The sequence below is a fragment of the Caretta caretta genome, chromosome 16, assembly GCF_965140235.1.
Source record: "Caretta caretta isolate rCarCar2 chromosome 16, rCarCar1.hap1, whole genome shotgun sequence".
NCBI classification, from domain to species: domain Eukaryota; kingdom Metazoa; phylum Chordata; order Testudines; family Cheloniidae; genus Caretta; species Caretta caretta.
The window spans coordinates 1,476,291-1,492,244 of record NC_134221.1 but is presented as its reverse complement, the minus strand read 5'-3'; the positions used below and the strand labels follow the sequence as shown (position 1 = coordinate 1,492,244).

General features: G+C 49.0%; 1 protein-coding gene across 4 annotated transcripts in view; it reads right to left on the bottom strand.

Annotated features, from left to right (window-relative positions):
* LOC125623618 (ectonucleoside triphosphate diphosphohydrolase 8) overlaps nucleotides 1–13,960 on the bottom strand; it is a 93,360-nt gene extending 79,400 nt beyond the window's left edge. For 2 of the 4 annotated variants that reach the window (XM_048823252.2, XM_048823256.2), the window contains exon 1: nucleotides 13,829–13,958. The gene's annotated coding sequence lies outside the window, so the exon portion shown is untranslated. Of the gene's footprint in view, nucleotides 1–13,828 lie in introns of all 4 variants that reach the window. The other 2 variants (XM_075120501.1, XM_048823253.2) reach the window with 2 other exon arrangements.
* Nucleotides 13,961–15,954: the final 1,994 nt, after the last annotated feature.

Below are 15,954 nucleotides of genomic sequence, written 5' to 3'. Positions count from 1 at the left end.
GAAATCCCTTCCCTGCCTGGAAATCCAGGCTAGGATTTAAGATACCTGGTATGATAACACTAATAATCTCCAGGTGAGTTTATTTAATCTGAGGTAAATCTGAGTGACGCACAGGCTCTGTCTGTGTCCAGCAGCCTCAATGACAAATCCACTTCATCTTCATTATAACTAGCTCCTGTCTCCTCTTCCCAATGAGGGGCACAGCAGTGACCGTACGGATGGATAAACTAATGGAAGATATTGTAGAGCTGGAGCCTAACATGGTGTGACTGCAGCAGCCACGAACAAGATAAGAGAAATGGAGGCTATTAGTATGTAATGAATTTCCTGACCCTGTCTACTGCAGATAGGTAGGATCTTTGGTGGTGTTGCTTGCCAAAGATTTGTATCTGTCTGATAGGAATTACTAATATCAGTCACTCACTCTGCCTGCAGGTTCAAGTTGTGCTCAGCAAAGAAATGGCTAGGAAGCCTGTCCTGGATATGGTCTGCAAAAGGGGCAGATTGTAGACAACAGCAACCCATAGGCATGGGCTGAACTCTGATGATACTAATCAGTGGTGCAGAGACAGAATCCCAGTCAATAACCCATTATTCACCCACGGACATGCCTGGACACAGCATACCGCGCAGGGCGTACTTTGTGCTCTCCTCACAGCCCACAGCGGTACCAGGTGAGAGCACGGGTGGCTCTAGGGTGGGTTCCGTTGCACCAGCAGAACACACAGCACCATTTAGATTTGGCCTGGCCGTGAGTGGGATGCAGTGTGGTGCACAAGGCCGCAGCATCACTCAGGTTTGACCCAGCCATCCCTCATGACGGAGGGGCTGCTGAGCCAAAGTTGAGTGCATGATGTGGCGACCTAGTGCATGGGGTCGTAGTGCCATTCATGTTTGTGCATGTCGCCTGCCCCGGCCATGCCCGGATCCCACTGTTGCTGCCGCTGACATCATCGTGCTGGGTCCGAGGGGACCCATGAGGCCAGGAGCCTGGAGATTGGAGTGGGGTTGGGGATAACACTCCCACTGGAAGTTGGCTAGAGCTCAGGGAGAGGTGGAACAGGAATTAGCCCCCTAGTCACACATAGGGCACAGACCCCCGCATACCCATGGTGAGGTCAGCGACCCCACAGGCCTGGGCACACTCTGACCCAACATCCACCTACTGAGCCCCCCGCTCCTTGGTATATTGTGCACCCATTGATGTGGGAGCTTGCTTCCGCCTCTGGGTTAAAGAATTCTTTCCATGCATGCCATTTCTGCTTTTTGGTTTTTTTCCTCTGTCACGTGTAAAGAGAATAATGACCTGAAATGAACAAAACAACCCACCTTAATTTGCAACAAGGGGGATGGGGCAGCTGCCAGAGTTACTAATCCTCTGCAAACAGTTACTCAGCAGGCCAAGGGTCACAAGCTCTAGCAGTGAAACAGATGCGCAGGGCGAACCTGCTTCCCACCCCCCATTCACGTAGGACCTGGGCACCAGGAGCCAAGATGCCCAGTGCAGGAAATGTGCATTTGCCACACAGAAGTTATGTTATATGCAATAACAAGCACCACCCCTATGTAATGAGCAGGTCTGCTTATATACAGATATAGTCAGCAGTATGGAATCAAAGCAGAGACTTTCAGCTCTTAAACCAAAACCACTCCTACTTGAGCTAACCGAAGAGGCCTCACTGCTTTAGGACCACCCACTAGGAGGACGCATGATTGCATGTGCTGAGGTAGGACTCTAGACATGCCTCTCTCTCTTTCTGGGGCAAATTGAATACTGTCCTCCTAGATCCTGCTAATATCAGCCTCACTGTTCGTTACTGTCAGTGTCAAACCAGAGAAGGGCAACAAAAATGATGAGGGGTATGGAACAGCTTCCATATGAGACTGGGACTGTTCACCTTGGAAAAGAGATGTCTAAGAGGGGATATGATGGAGGTCTATAAAATCATGACTGGTGTGGAGAAAATGAGTAATGAAGGGTTATTCACCCCTTCACATAACACAAGAACTAGGGCTCACCCAATGAAATTAACAGGCATCAGGTTTAAAACAAACAAAAGCAAGTACTTCTTCACACAACGCACAGTCAACCTGTGGAACTCATTGCCAGAAGATGCTGTAAAAGGCCAAGACTATAACAGGGTTCAAAAAAGAATGAGATAAATTCATGGAAAATTGGTCCATCAATGGCTATTAGCTAAGATGGTCAGGGATGCATTCCCATGCTCTGGGTGTCCCTAAGCCTCTGATGGCCAGAAGCTGGGACTGGATGACATGGGATGGATCACCCAATAATTGCCCTGTTCTGTTCATTCCCTCTGAAGCACTTGGCATTGGCCACTGTCGGAAGACAGGATACTGAGCTAGATGGACCATTAGTCTGACCCAGCATGGTCGTTCTTAGGTTCTTAACCACAACAATGCTGAACAAGGAAACTGAGATTATACATACATTAGGGCTGGAATTTCCAGAAGGCCTTTGCACCCTGCAACCACACTGTCCAAAGAGCTCTGCATGTTCTGTGCATGTTTAGCGCTGAGTTCACTTGAAAATCTGGCCCAAGTTGTAGGTGCTGACTGAGTACTTGGAAATCTGGACCCTCAGAAAAAAACTCTTTTCATTTCAAGCTTTCTTTGTGGTTCCTCCATAACCACAGCACTGCCTCCAGGGGGGATAGTATAATGGGGTGCCATGGTGGCCTGCCAGTCCCTTAGTGGATATGGTGTGTTTCAATAACCCTGGTTTCTAAGGCACAGGCTAACAGCCAGGAGCTCCTGAAATAGAGCCAGACTCTTATTCCTGGGGAAATTTTGCACCACTGTGTGTGCGCAGAATTAATGTCCCCCACAGATTTCTTTGCTTCCCTGCAGAAAAATGACTTTCTGACAGGGAAGCAAAGGGAAGCTGCAAGAGCGGTCACGCACCTCTCCCTCACAGTGCAGGAACTTCATTTCAGGCACCAGGAGCAATTGGCAGAGAGGTAAATCACTGCAGGGCTGGGGACACCCCAGCCAGTGACTCCTATGCTGTGCCGGGATCAGTAGCTAGTCCCAGCTGAGCTGGAGGTGGGAGAGAAATGGGCTTCCTCTTCCCCTGCAAAGAGTGGCTGGGACTATGTCAGACCCACCCCCAAAAACCTCCCTCGGCTGCAGGAAGCTCAGCATCCTCCCCACTTCCTTCCCCTATCACTCCTCAGCTGCAGGGGGAGGGGTCACTGTATGGGGAGCTGCTCCCCCATCCATCCAACCCCTATGCATCTGGACCTCCCATACCCGCTCCCTGCCAAATCTCACCCTGTACACCCAGACCCCGCAGCCCTCCATACCTGAACCCCACCCCACTGAACCTCAACCCCTGCATCTGGAGCCCCCCTGCAACCAGACCCCCAGCCTCCAGAACCCCACCTCTGCACCCAGAACACCCTCACTGAGCTCCTTGCACTTAAACCCCCACCCTGATGAGCCTCCACATACAGACCCCATCCCAGTGACCCCCAACTAGCTGCACCCAGACCCCCACCCCCAAGCCCCACTCCCCCAGCACCCAGACTCCCCTGCTAAGATCCCCACACCCAAACACCCTCTCCCCGGTGAGCCCCAGCCGCCTTCACCTGGAAGCCCCTGCAGAGTCCCATTGCCCCTGTACCTGGAACACCCTTAATGAGCCTCTGTGCATGCAGATCCCCCTACACCCAGACCCCCCAGACTGAGCTGCCAGCACCCAGATTGTCCCACACAGAAACCTCTCACCCCACATCTGGATCTGCCCTCCCCCGCCCCCCACCCCCCACGCTCCTTCACACTTGGATCCTGCCTGGTTGAGCTTGCCTTCCCCATACCTGATGCACCTGGCACAGAGGGGCAGGGCCCCAGGGTATTTCTGGGGCAGGCCCAGCCCTTGTGCTGTATCAGGGTTGGGTGCAGTATCACCACTGAGCCATGGTCGTGGTGGTGGAGGGGCTGCAGGATGATCTCCCACCTTCGTGCAGCCAGTGGCCTGTGCTCCCACTGCCATGCTGGAGCCTCCGCATTTATTTATTGATAAATAAAACTTGCAGAATTTAAAAATATTGTGTGCAGAACTTTTAATTTTTCAGTGTAGAATTTTTAATTTTTTGGCGCAGAATGCCCTCAGGAGTAGTCAGACTCTGCTATGGATTTCCTGTATGGCTTTGGACAAATCAGTGTTCTCTGCCTTAGTTTGTTCATCTGCCAGATGGAGCTTAGCTGAATCATAGAATCATAGAATATCAGGGTTGGAAGGGACCTCAGGAAGTCATCTAGTCCAACCCCCTGCTCAAAGCAGGACCAATCCCTGACTAAATCATCCCAGCCAGGGCTTTGTCAAGCCTGACCTTAAAAACTTCTAGGGAAGGAGATTCCACCACCTCCCAAGGTAACGCATTCCAGTGTTTCACCACCCTCATAGTAAAAAAGCTTTTCCTAATATCCAACCTAAATCTCCCCCACTGCAACTGGAGACCATTACTCCTCATTTTGTCATCTGCTACCACTGAGAACAGTCTAGATCCATCCTCTTTGGAACCCCCTTTCAGGTTGTTGAAAGCAGCTATTAAATGCCCCCCTCATTCTTCTCTTCCACAGACTAAACAATCCCAGTTCCCTCAGCCTCTCCTCATAAGTCATGTGATCCAGTCCCCTAATCATTTTTGTTGCCCTCCGCTGGACGTTTTCCAATTTTTCTACATCCTTCCTGTAGTGTGGGGCCCAAAACTGGACACAGTACTCCAGATGAGGCCTCACCAGTGTCGAATAGAGGAGAACGATCACATCCCTCGATCTGCTGGCAATGCCCCTACTTATACATCCCAAAATGCCATTGGCCTTCTTGGCAACAACGGCATGCTGTTGTTGCAGGCTGTGTGTCAGCATGAATCCGGTAATGGTTCTGAGTACATAGCACATGATATGTAACATAATATGTCTGCCACATAGACAACTTCTCTCCCCAAGCCTTGCTATCATAATCAGTCTGTATATCATGGGAGCATCTTGAGGCCCCAACTGAGATCAGGTCTCTGTTGTGCTAGGTGCTGTACAAACACATGGTAAGAGGCAGTTCTTGTCCTGCAGAGCTTGCAGTCTAAACAGACAAAAGGAAGCAATGGTTCAGTAACTCACCCAAATTCACAGGGGAGTAACAGAACCTAGATCTCCTGCCTTCTTGCATAGGGAATCATCTGCCAGCTTCCTAACCATTGAAGTGGCTACCACAGTGGGTATCCAGAGAGATTCCCTGTTGGTATAACCATGGGGCTATTTGCAGGGCACTCTCTGTGGGGGCACCTGCGGCATTAGAATTAGCTTCTCTTTTTTGCTGGGCATTTGAAAATGAGGGAGCATTATGAGGGCTGTGAATTATGGAGGGGAGGGTAATTTGAGCAGTTAGGCTGCCTTTTTAGCTGGTTGCATAAATCCACGTAAACAAATAATAAAACAAAGCAGGTGTCCTCCTCAGAGGTGGTCAGGTGCCCCCCACTGGATCCTGGCTCTGCAGCGCCCCCAATCCCACCCACCTCCCCAGCCAGAGGAAGCAGGGGAGAGTCAGCCCTCCCTTGGGAAACTGGTTTGTCAGCCATCAGGCAGACACAAGGTCCTTAGAGTTGATGATGTAGCTATAACATAAAGGTCAGGCAGTCTAATGATTCCTGCTGAATCAGAATGGGATTCCTATGAACAGGTGTGTGTGATGTGGCAATCCAGCTGTGTCGCAGCTGATTAGAAGGCACTGCCTCCAGGAGCCTTAGTGCTTGTACACACTAGCGCTTACTTCAGTATAACGGGGTGTGGAAAAGCCACCGCCCCCAAGCGTCGTACGTTACACAGACCTCAGGGCCGCTGTGGACAGTGCTCTGTCAGTGGGAGAAGCTACTGCTGGGCGCGGAGGTGGAGTAATTATGCCGAGGAGAGAGCTCTCTCCTGCTGGCATAGAGCACTAGCCGCGCTACATCGGTGCAGCTACATCAGAACAGCTGCTGCAGCAATTCTGGTGTAGACCAGCCCTTATTAATTTTCCTTTCTAAAGCTGATGCTCTTTCTGATCTCTGGTGGCCCTTTGCTGATGGCTTTTAACTCTCCATGGAGACAGGCCCTGACCTAAGGCCTGTCCCAGCAGTGCCCTCAAGTGCTTCCTCTGTTTGTCATGCTGGGTGACATTTCTGCTTTGGCCATGCACAGCTGATCTCTGGCGAGCAACTCTCTGTCTAGCTGACCTGCAAGCAAGAGCCACTGTGCTCTGCTCTACACTACACTGCAGCCTGGCCCAGGCTGATAATGAGCCCAGCGTCAAGGAGGCGGAATGGTGGTTGACAGTCAGCGATGTACCGTCTCTCCTCAGTGCCCCCACATACAGCTCAGGCCCACCTGCAATTTTACCTAAAGAGGGCTAAGGTACTCGACTACATGCCTGAAAGCCGTAGGGCTGAGTCGTGTTTGACCCCACACTGAAAGGACCACATCTTCTTTGGGTAAGGGCAGGCAAAGGCTGGCCACCCCGCTCCCTTGTGCGCTGTTGGCTGTGGAATTGAGGTGCCTTAGTGGCCTGAGCCTGTGAGCCCAGAGCTTGGGGGAACTTGGGCTTGACTGACTTTAAGGGGGGGAGTGAAGGCGAGCCACGCTGTGATCTTTGGGAAGAAGGGCGTACTGTGGTTCTGAGTGGGTTTCCTGGGTGTTGGAATGGGATCCAGATTTATATAACAATAGGCCTGACCCCAAGCCCTGGAACATCCACAATCCAGTTCCTGATCGGAATGTAACAGCTGCCTTCTCTCATTCGAATAGGTTGAGCATCAGTCCATCTAGACACATGTCCCTGAATCCAGAGACTGAGGAGCCTGGAAAGCTGGTACGGTTGGTCTGCACACTAGAAATCAGAGAGTGGCAAGCCTGAGTCACCCTGTTCCCTGCAGGACTGATGGTGGTGCTGCTTTGTCTGACCGAGCCTGACATGAGCGGTACTGGCCAGGGCTGTGCTATGCAGCGGAACCTGTTTCCATCGCCGCGTGCAGGGGATATTTGCAGTGTATTCAGTATGTACATTTACAGGAGGGTACATTCCCTAATGCAGGCCTGTGGGGCATTTCTCACAGCCCTGCATTCACCTTGTGAGTTCTGGTTCCCCCTACAAGTCAGACTAACCCTTGGTCTGCCTGATGTCAGAGACGTATCTAATTATGCTGATTTTCCCCAGCCAGAGGGGTTTTCCAGAGACACTGAGCCTGATTCTTGATGATGAGTCATTATTTTCAGTAGCTCCCTATAAGTGTAAAAAACCTACCTTCCTGAATTAATTGGAGATGAGAACAGAGGGTGCAAAGCAGTTGGAATAGGGTCACAATGTTCCATTTGCATGGGACGTACCCTTTAAGAAGGCTTACACTCCCACAACACCCTGGACTTTATAGTGCCGTCCTGCATGGGTGATGCATTTCTTCCTGTGCATTAAACTCAGCCCAACTCCCAAAATGTGCACCTGGGTTTTGATGCACTGCAAAGATCAGGGATCTTTTAGTAATACCCACAGGCTGTGGGTTCATGGATGGAAAAGGAGGGCTCAGCATAACCAGCTTCTAATAATATAACAGCTCCCTTCCCCTAGCACTGCACTCCAGAGTGAGCTGGGCATGAGTGCAGCCCTTGCTTGTTGTGCTTGTGCCTTGTGGGCAGGAGAGGAAGCATTAGCAGCTGAGCTCCAGTGTCAGGAAGACTCTGTCTCTGTGCTCTGGATGAAGAGGAGAGGCCAGGGCCATTCACTTGTGCTGAAGCGCAGCACAGGGCCCTGTTCTGGCCTAAATCTGCCTAGAAGACTTTCCTCACAGCGCTGGACTTTTCCAGGCAAAGGGGGCATGGTTCCCTTGTCTAAATGCCTAGGTGCTGCTGGGGCTAGTAACCCACCTGTGTGACAAATCCCTTAGGCGACTCTGCTTGTTCTGAGCAGCCAGATCCCTTTAAGCCTTTAATCCCCGCAGCCTATCAGGCCAAACATCAGACCCAACCCCAGGTTAAGAAGCGTAAAGCATTTGGAGCTGACATTTTATCCCATGCCATTAGCACTCGCTGCAAACTCCAGCAAGTGTCTTGGAAATGTCAGCTCAGGGGAAGCCAACAAAGAGCTAGAATGCCTCCTGTCTAGAGGCTCCAGGAAGCAGAAAGGATGGAGAGGAGAGGCACAGCCCGACTTAGATAACTACATACACTCCCTGGGACCACCTGAGTCAGCAGCTAAGGAGCCTCTTCTGGCCTGGTGACAATAGCCCTGGTGACAATAGCCTTGTGGCTGTTGATTTCAGGGCAGCCACATCCACCAATGGGCATCTCCCAGGGGAATCCCAGCTTCAAGAGCAAGAGGATTTAGTGTTGAGAGTGTCAGAGGAGCTCTAGTGTGGGCCACAGTCTCAGCACAGAGGGGCAGGCTGCTGGAAGCCAGCAGAGCTACATGCACAGATGCTATACAGGGAGTCACAGGGACATTATTACCATTGCTTGCATTGGTTCATTGCTGCGTTGACACAGTTCCTTGTGTTTGGCCCGATAAAGAATCTGTGGCTGAGACTGCCACGTCTGCATTTGGCTCTTGTCACAAACTCCCGGCTGAGGTAGCAGACCCCTGCTACCTGTAGTGGTGGTTGGTTTGGGAGGGGCTCCCAGCTCCAACGGCTTACTTCACTGGTGCCAGAGAGAAAAAAAGCAGCCCACTGTCCCTTACTCTCAGAAGAGAACATTCTTGCTTGGGGTGCTTGACCCAGCCCATTGGGTATGAGGGGCCAGGGTCCCTGTCACATGCACTACAGAACCCTGTGTGAGTACCAGGGACAGTCACAGTCAATGTGGAACAGGGGCTGCTACCTCCAGGCACACCAGGGATGGGGTATAAGTCCTCTCGAAGGGGTGGGGAGGAGACAAAGCCCCAATACATAGTGTTTCCTGTGCATCAGCCTGTGGAGTGTGCTGGGTGTCACAGGAGCAGGATGCACCAGGATGTGCATTACCTGCCATCCTCCTGTGCAGCAAGCAGTTTGCTGAGGCACAAACCTTCCCATGTTTCTCTGGGGGCAGCTGGGCTCTGCATGGCCCCTTACTCAGGGTTGTGTCTAAACAACATGATCAAGTCCCTAGGTGGTTTATATTTACTTGGCAGCATTGGCCCTTAAGTACATGCATTGCAGCTCCCATGTACTGCCCCTAGAGACAGCCAGGCACCCTTAATGGTTAACATCTCAGGATTCAGAGACAGAGGAAATGTGGCAAGTCCTCTGCTCCTCACTTGGCCATTAAGTAACTTCTGGCCTCAGAAGGCTCCACCTTGGAATAGGAGCCCTTTATTGACTTGCTGTCAGGAGTCTGCAAATGAAGGAAACAAGCGAACATACTTCTTCCTGTTTATAGCTGATGGTGAGTACCCCTCGACCCTCCAGATCCACCCTGAAAGTTACCTCGGGACCATCCTGGTCAAGGGAACTTTGAAACCAGAACAAGAAGAGACCACAGAGAGGACAGATTTCTTTACACAGCATTCTGCTCCGGGAACGAGAGAGAAATGTTTCTAGTGCCACAGCATCTTCCAAGATGCTGAAAAGGCTCCCTGTGAGCATGCATGGGCTGACACTCTGGGTGGAGTGAAAGGAAACAAGCCCTGAACTATTTCATTGTGTTACACTACACAGACTGCAACTCCGTTGTGGGAGAATCTCCGTGGGGAGTGCAGTTGTCTGGAGATAAACATGGTTCTTCTACACATGGAATGGTTCCACTGTATTCATGCCACTGAGCCATAGGACAAGCCAGGTGTGAACTCAGCAGGATGCTGGGTCTGAGCTGTGATCCTGGTGCACCCCGTCCTACAGCAAGTCACTTCTCTGTTGTGCTGTGTCATAAATATAAAGGGAAGGGTAAACACCTTTAAAATCCCGCCTGGCCAGAGGAAAAACCCTTTCGCCTGTAAAGGGTTAAGAAGCTAGGATAACCTCACTGGCACCTGACCACAATGACCAATGAGGAGACAAGATACTTTCAAAGCTGGAGGGGGGGAGAAACAAAGGGTCTGGGTCTGTCTGTGTGATGCTTTTGCCAGGGACAGAACAGGAATGGAGTCTTAGAACTTTTAGTAAGTAATCTAGCTAGATATGCATTAGATTCTGTTTGTTCAAATGGCTGAGAAAATAAGCTGTGCTGAATGGAATGGATAGTCCTGTCTTTCTGTAACTTAAGATTTTGCCTAGAGGGATTCTCTATGTTTTGAATCTAATTACCCTGTAAGGTATTTCCCATCCTGATTTTACAGAGGTTGATTCTTTTTACGTTTTCTTCTATTAAAATTCTTCTTTTAAGAAACTCAATGTTTTTTCATTGTTCTTAAGATCCAAGGGTTTGGGTCTGTGGTTATGTCATAAATATAAAGGGAAGGGTAAACCCCTTTCAAATCCCTCCTGGCCAGAGGAAAAATCCTCTTACCTGTAAAGGGTTAAGAGGCTAAAGGTAACCTCGCTGGCACCTGACCAAAATGACCAATGAGGAGACAAGATACTTTCAAAAGCTGGGAGGAGGGAGAGAAACAAAGGGTCTGGGTCTGTCTGTATGCTGCTTTTGCTGGGGATAGAACAGGAATGGAGTCTTAGAACTTTTAGTAAGTAATCTAGCTAGATATGTGTTAGATTGTGATTTCTTTAAATGGCTGAGAAAGGAACTGTGCTGAATAGAATGACTATTTCTGTCTGTGTGTCTTTTTTGCAACTTAAGGTTTTGCCTAGAGGGATTCTCTATGTTTTGAATCTAATTACCCTGTAAGGTATCTACCATCTTGATTTTAAAGAGGTGATTTCTTTACTTCTATTAAAAGTCTTCTTGTAAGAAAACTGAATGCTTTTTCATTGTTCTAAGATCCAAGGGTTTGGGTCTGTGGTCACCTATGCCAATTGGTGAGGATTTTTACCAAACTTTCCCCAGGAAGTGGGGTGCAAGGTTGGGAGGATTTTGGGGGGGAAAGACGTGTCCAAACTACGTTTCCCAGTAAACCCAGTTAGAGTTTGATGGTGGCAGTGGAGATCCAGGGACAAAGGATAAAATTAATTTGTACCTTGGGGAAGTTTTAACCTAAGCTGGTGAAAGTAAGCTTAGGAGGTTTTCATGCAGGTCCCCACATCTGTACCCTAGAGTTCAGAGTGGGGGAGGAACCTTGACAGGTTACCTATGCAAATTGGTGAGGATTTTTATCAAACCTTCCCCAGGAAGGGGGGTGCAAGGTTTTGGTGAAGATTTTGGGGGGAAAGACGTTGCCAAACGGGCTCTTTCCTAATAAAATAAAACCGCAAAAAGAAAAGGAGTACTTGTGGCACCTTAGAGACTAACCAATTTATTTGAGCATGAGCTTTCGTGAGCTACATCTCACTTCATCGGATGCATTCAGTGGAAAATACAGTGAGGAGATTTATATACACACAGAACATGAAAAAATGGGTGTGATCATACACACAGTAAGAAGAGTGGTCACTTAAAATGAGCTATTACCAGCAGGAGAGCGGGGGTTGGGGGCAACATTTTGTAGTGATAATCAAGGTGGGCTATTTCCAGCAGTTAACAAGAACATGTGAGGAACAGTGGGGGGTGGGGGGAATAAACATGGGGATAGTTTTACTTTGTGTAATGACCCATCCACTCCCAGTCTCTATTCAAGCCTCAGTTAATTGTATCCAGTTTGCAAATTAATTCCAATTCAGCAGTCTCTCGTTGGAGTCTGTTTTTGAAGTTTTTTTGTTGAAGTATTGCCACTTTTAGGTCTGTAATCGAGTCACAAGAGAGATTGAAGTGTTCTCCAACTGGTTTATGAATGTTATAATTCTTGACATCTGATTTGTGTCCATTTATTCTTTTACGTAGAGACTGTCCAGTTTGACCAATGTACATGGCAGACGGGCATTGCTGGCACATGATGACATATATCACGTTGGTGGATGTGCAGGTGAACGAGACTCTGATAGTGTGGCTGATGTGATTAGGCCCTATGATGCTGTCCCCTGAATAGATATGTGGACACAGTTGGCAACGGGTTTTGTTGCAAGGATAGGTTCCTGGGTTAGTGGTTCTGTTGTGTGGTGTGTGGTTGCTGGTGAGTATTTGCTTCAGGTTGGGGGGCTGTCTGTAAGTGAGGACTGGCCTGTCTCCAAAGATCTATGAGAGTGAGGGATCGTCCTTCAGGATAGGTTGCAGATCCTTGATGATGCATTGGAGAGGTTTTAGTTGGGGGCTGAAGGTGATGGCTAGTGGCGTTCTGTTATTTTCTCTTTTGGGCCTGTCCTGTAGTAGGTGACTTCTGGGTACTCTTCTGGCTCTGTCAATTTGTTTCTTAACTTCGGCAGGTGGGTATTGTAGTTGTAAGAATGCTTGATAGAGATCTTGTAGGTGTTTGTCTCTGTCTGAGGGGTTGGAGCAAATGTGGTTGTATCATAGAGCTTGGCTGTAGACGATGGATCGTGTGGCCGACCTTGATTATCACTACAAAAGATTTTCTCTCCCCCCTCCCCCGGCTCTCCTGCTGGTAATAGCTCATCTTAAGTGATCACTCTCCTTACAGTGTGTATGGTAACACCCATTTTTTCATGTTCTGTGTGTATATAAATCTCCTCACTGTATTTTCCACTGAATGCATCCGATGAAGTGAGCTGTAGCTCACGAAAGCTTATGCTCAAATAAATTGGTTAGTCTCTAAGGTGCCACAAGTACTTCTTTTCTTTTTGCGAATACAGACTAACATGGCTGCTACTCTGAAACCTGTCAAAATAAAACCAGTTAGATGTTTGGTGGTGGCAGTGAGAGTCCAAGGGCAAAAGGTAAAATAGTTTGTACCTTGGGGAAGTTTTAACCTAAGCTGGTAAAAGTAAGGTTAGGAGGTTTTCATGCAGGTCCCCACATCTGTACCCTAGAGTTCAGAGTGGGGAAGGAACCTTGACATTGTCAGGGTTCCTTCCGCACTCTGAATGCTAGGGTACAGATGTGGGGATCTGCATGAAAACCTCCTAAGCTTACTTTTACCAGCTTAGGTTAAAACTTCCCCAAGGTACAAACTATTTTACCTTTTGCCCTTGGAATTTTGCTACCACCACCAAACATCTAACCGGTTTTATTTTATTAGGAAAGAGCCCGTTTGGAAACGTCTTTCCCCCCAAAAATCCTCACCAAAACCTTGCACCCCCCTTTCTGGGGAAGGTTTGATAAAAATCCTCACCAATTTGTATAGGTGACCACAGTCCCAAACCCTTGGATCTTAAGAACAATGAAAAAACATTGAGTTTCTTAGAAGAAAATTTTTAACAGAAGAAAAAGTAAAAAGAATCACCTCTGTAAAATCAGGATGGGAAATACCTTACAGGGTAATTAGATTCAAAACATAGAGAATCCCTCTAGGCAAAATCTTAAGTTACAGAAAGACAGGACTATCCATTCCATTCAGCACAGCTTATTTTCTCAGCCATTTGAATAAACAGAATCTAATGCATATCTAGCTAGATTACTTACTAAAAGTTCTAAGACTCCATTCCTGTTCTGTCCCTGGCAAAAGCATCACACAGACAGACCCAGACCCTTTGTTTCTCCCCCCCTCCAGCTTTGAAAGTATCTTGTCTCCTCATTGGTCATTGTGGTCAGGTGCCAGTGAGGTTATCCTAGCTTCTTAACCCTTTACAGGCGAAAGGGTTTTTCCTCTGGCCAGGCGGGATTTTAAAGGTGTTTACCCTTCCCTTTATATTTATGACATGCTGCAATATAACAAATCACTGCACATAGCATTCAGCAAGACAGAAGAAGGTTCTCAGCTTACCTTTGCCTTCCCCGTGCAGTACTGGGAAGCACAGTCCCCACTCTGAGAGCTGACAATGCACAGCTGGAGAATCTGCTGGCAGGTAAGCACAGTGAAGTTTTAATCCAACTGTGCAGCTGTACAACATGGATGGCGCATATAGAGTTACTCAGCCAATCAGCCCACCCTCCCCACCCCCATGGCAGTATCTTTACTTGCCATGCAGTGCCTTCCTGACACACCCCTTAGGCATATCCTGCCCTGTCTGTTTATTAACAGGACGGTCTCTTTCTGCTCTTGTGATGACGCTTCTCTGGAGCATGTCAGCTTACAATCGTCTCAGTTGTAGAAGAAAACCACACTATTTCCTTGAGAGGTTTATAATGAGACATTTGTTTTCTTTGACTCTTGCTGTGTGTAAATGAGGTGGGTGAATGGAATGTATGCAACAGCAAGGGGCTAATCACATCATGGGAACCCAGCCACAGTGCAGCTAAGGGCTGGGCAAGCTTTCCCTCATGGACCTGCCAATGTGCCTCTTTGCCGGTCCAGTGTTCACAGTCCCTCCCACTTCCCAGAGCTCTGCCAGCTCACCTCTGTCCTGACCTGCAGCGCCCCCTCCTGCCATGCTGTTCCCATTCTTGGTCCCGTTCAGCAGACACTAATACTGCCAAATAGCAAATGTAACACCCCCCTGAGGGTAGACTTGTGGCTGCCCCCAGCCCACTTTCCACTGTGAGCTCAGCATGCGCTGAAGTGCCCAGGGGCTAGGTACAAAAATGGGGACTTCAATTCAGGGTTGCAATTGCTAACTCCTAGGCACCTTGCTGCCTCGGGGACTTCACTGCCTGGAGTTAGACACCCAGCCTCCTGACACAGTGCATAAGCAGGGGCACTGGAACAATGTGTGCAGTGCGGGTGCTGAGAGCCACTGAACCCAACTGTAATCCCGGTATGGCATGGAAACCACTTCAAGTCAGGGGGTGCTGCCACACCCCAGCTCCCCTAGTTCCAGCAGCTATGCACAGGGGAAGGTTAGGCACCACAAAAGCCAGCATACTGAACAGGGAGCTGCCTAAGCTAGCCCATAGGAAACACCAAGGAGAAGGGAGAGTTGCGACCTAACCCCCACCCCCCAGAGCCTCTCCTGGAGTTAAGCACTTAAGCCAGGTCAGCCCTTTCTTGCAAGGAGCAGTGGTAGATTTATAGCCCAGTGGTTACACTGCTCATCTCCAGGAACTGGGCTCAAGCCCCCAGTGCTGATTCAGAGCTGGAAATCGAATACAGGTCTCCCCCCTCCCAGCTGAATACCCTAAGCCTTGAGCTAGAGTGTGTGCGGGGGGACTGCCTCCTCTTCAGCCGTTTTGTGCGGGGCCCAATCCAGAAGGCAGTCTCTGAGGATGCTGACTGGATTGGGCCCCATAGGCAAGAAGGGCACGGGAACACCTGTCTTGAGGATCCTGCCATAGCTTAGGCACTGAGCAACTGGGTGGGTCAGAACTGGGGTTTTGCGCATGCCCACTGGCAGAAAGTTAGGTGCCTAAATCCCTTTGTAGACCTAGCACTTAGCCTCTCTGGATCCTTTTTTGTCAAATGTGGGTGATAATTCTTTCTTCCTCCCTTTGGCTGGCTGGGGTATTTAGATGGTGAGCTCTTCAGGGAAGGGACTGTCTCTTACTCTGTGTAAGGACAGCAGGACTCTGATCTTGGCTGGAGCTTCATACAAACAACAATAATGCATTCACTCTTCTCTTCATTGCAGTGGGACAGTACATTCTCTAACACATTCACTTAGACTGGTTGCCTGCCACATCCTGAGTTCATTGCTACCCACTGAAATGCTGAGGGATAATCCCAGCAAGCTGGAACAGCAGCACTCACAATGGAGTCCAGAAACCGGTGATGAGTGAATTTTAAATTTCCAATGTATACTAGCAACAACTGCAGCACTGGACACTTTCTGGGAATGAATGACCCACAGATGCCAAACTCACAAGGTTTATTGCCCTCCCATCCCAATAATAATGTTGCTTCTTGATAGCTATTTGCTTCACTGGAGGGTGTCACCCACAAGACTCCGCATAGTTGCCAGGATGGATGTTAGTCACATAGGACCTCATTCTTTCAAAAATGTAAGTCTAGAGCAA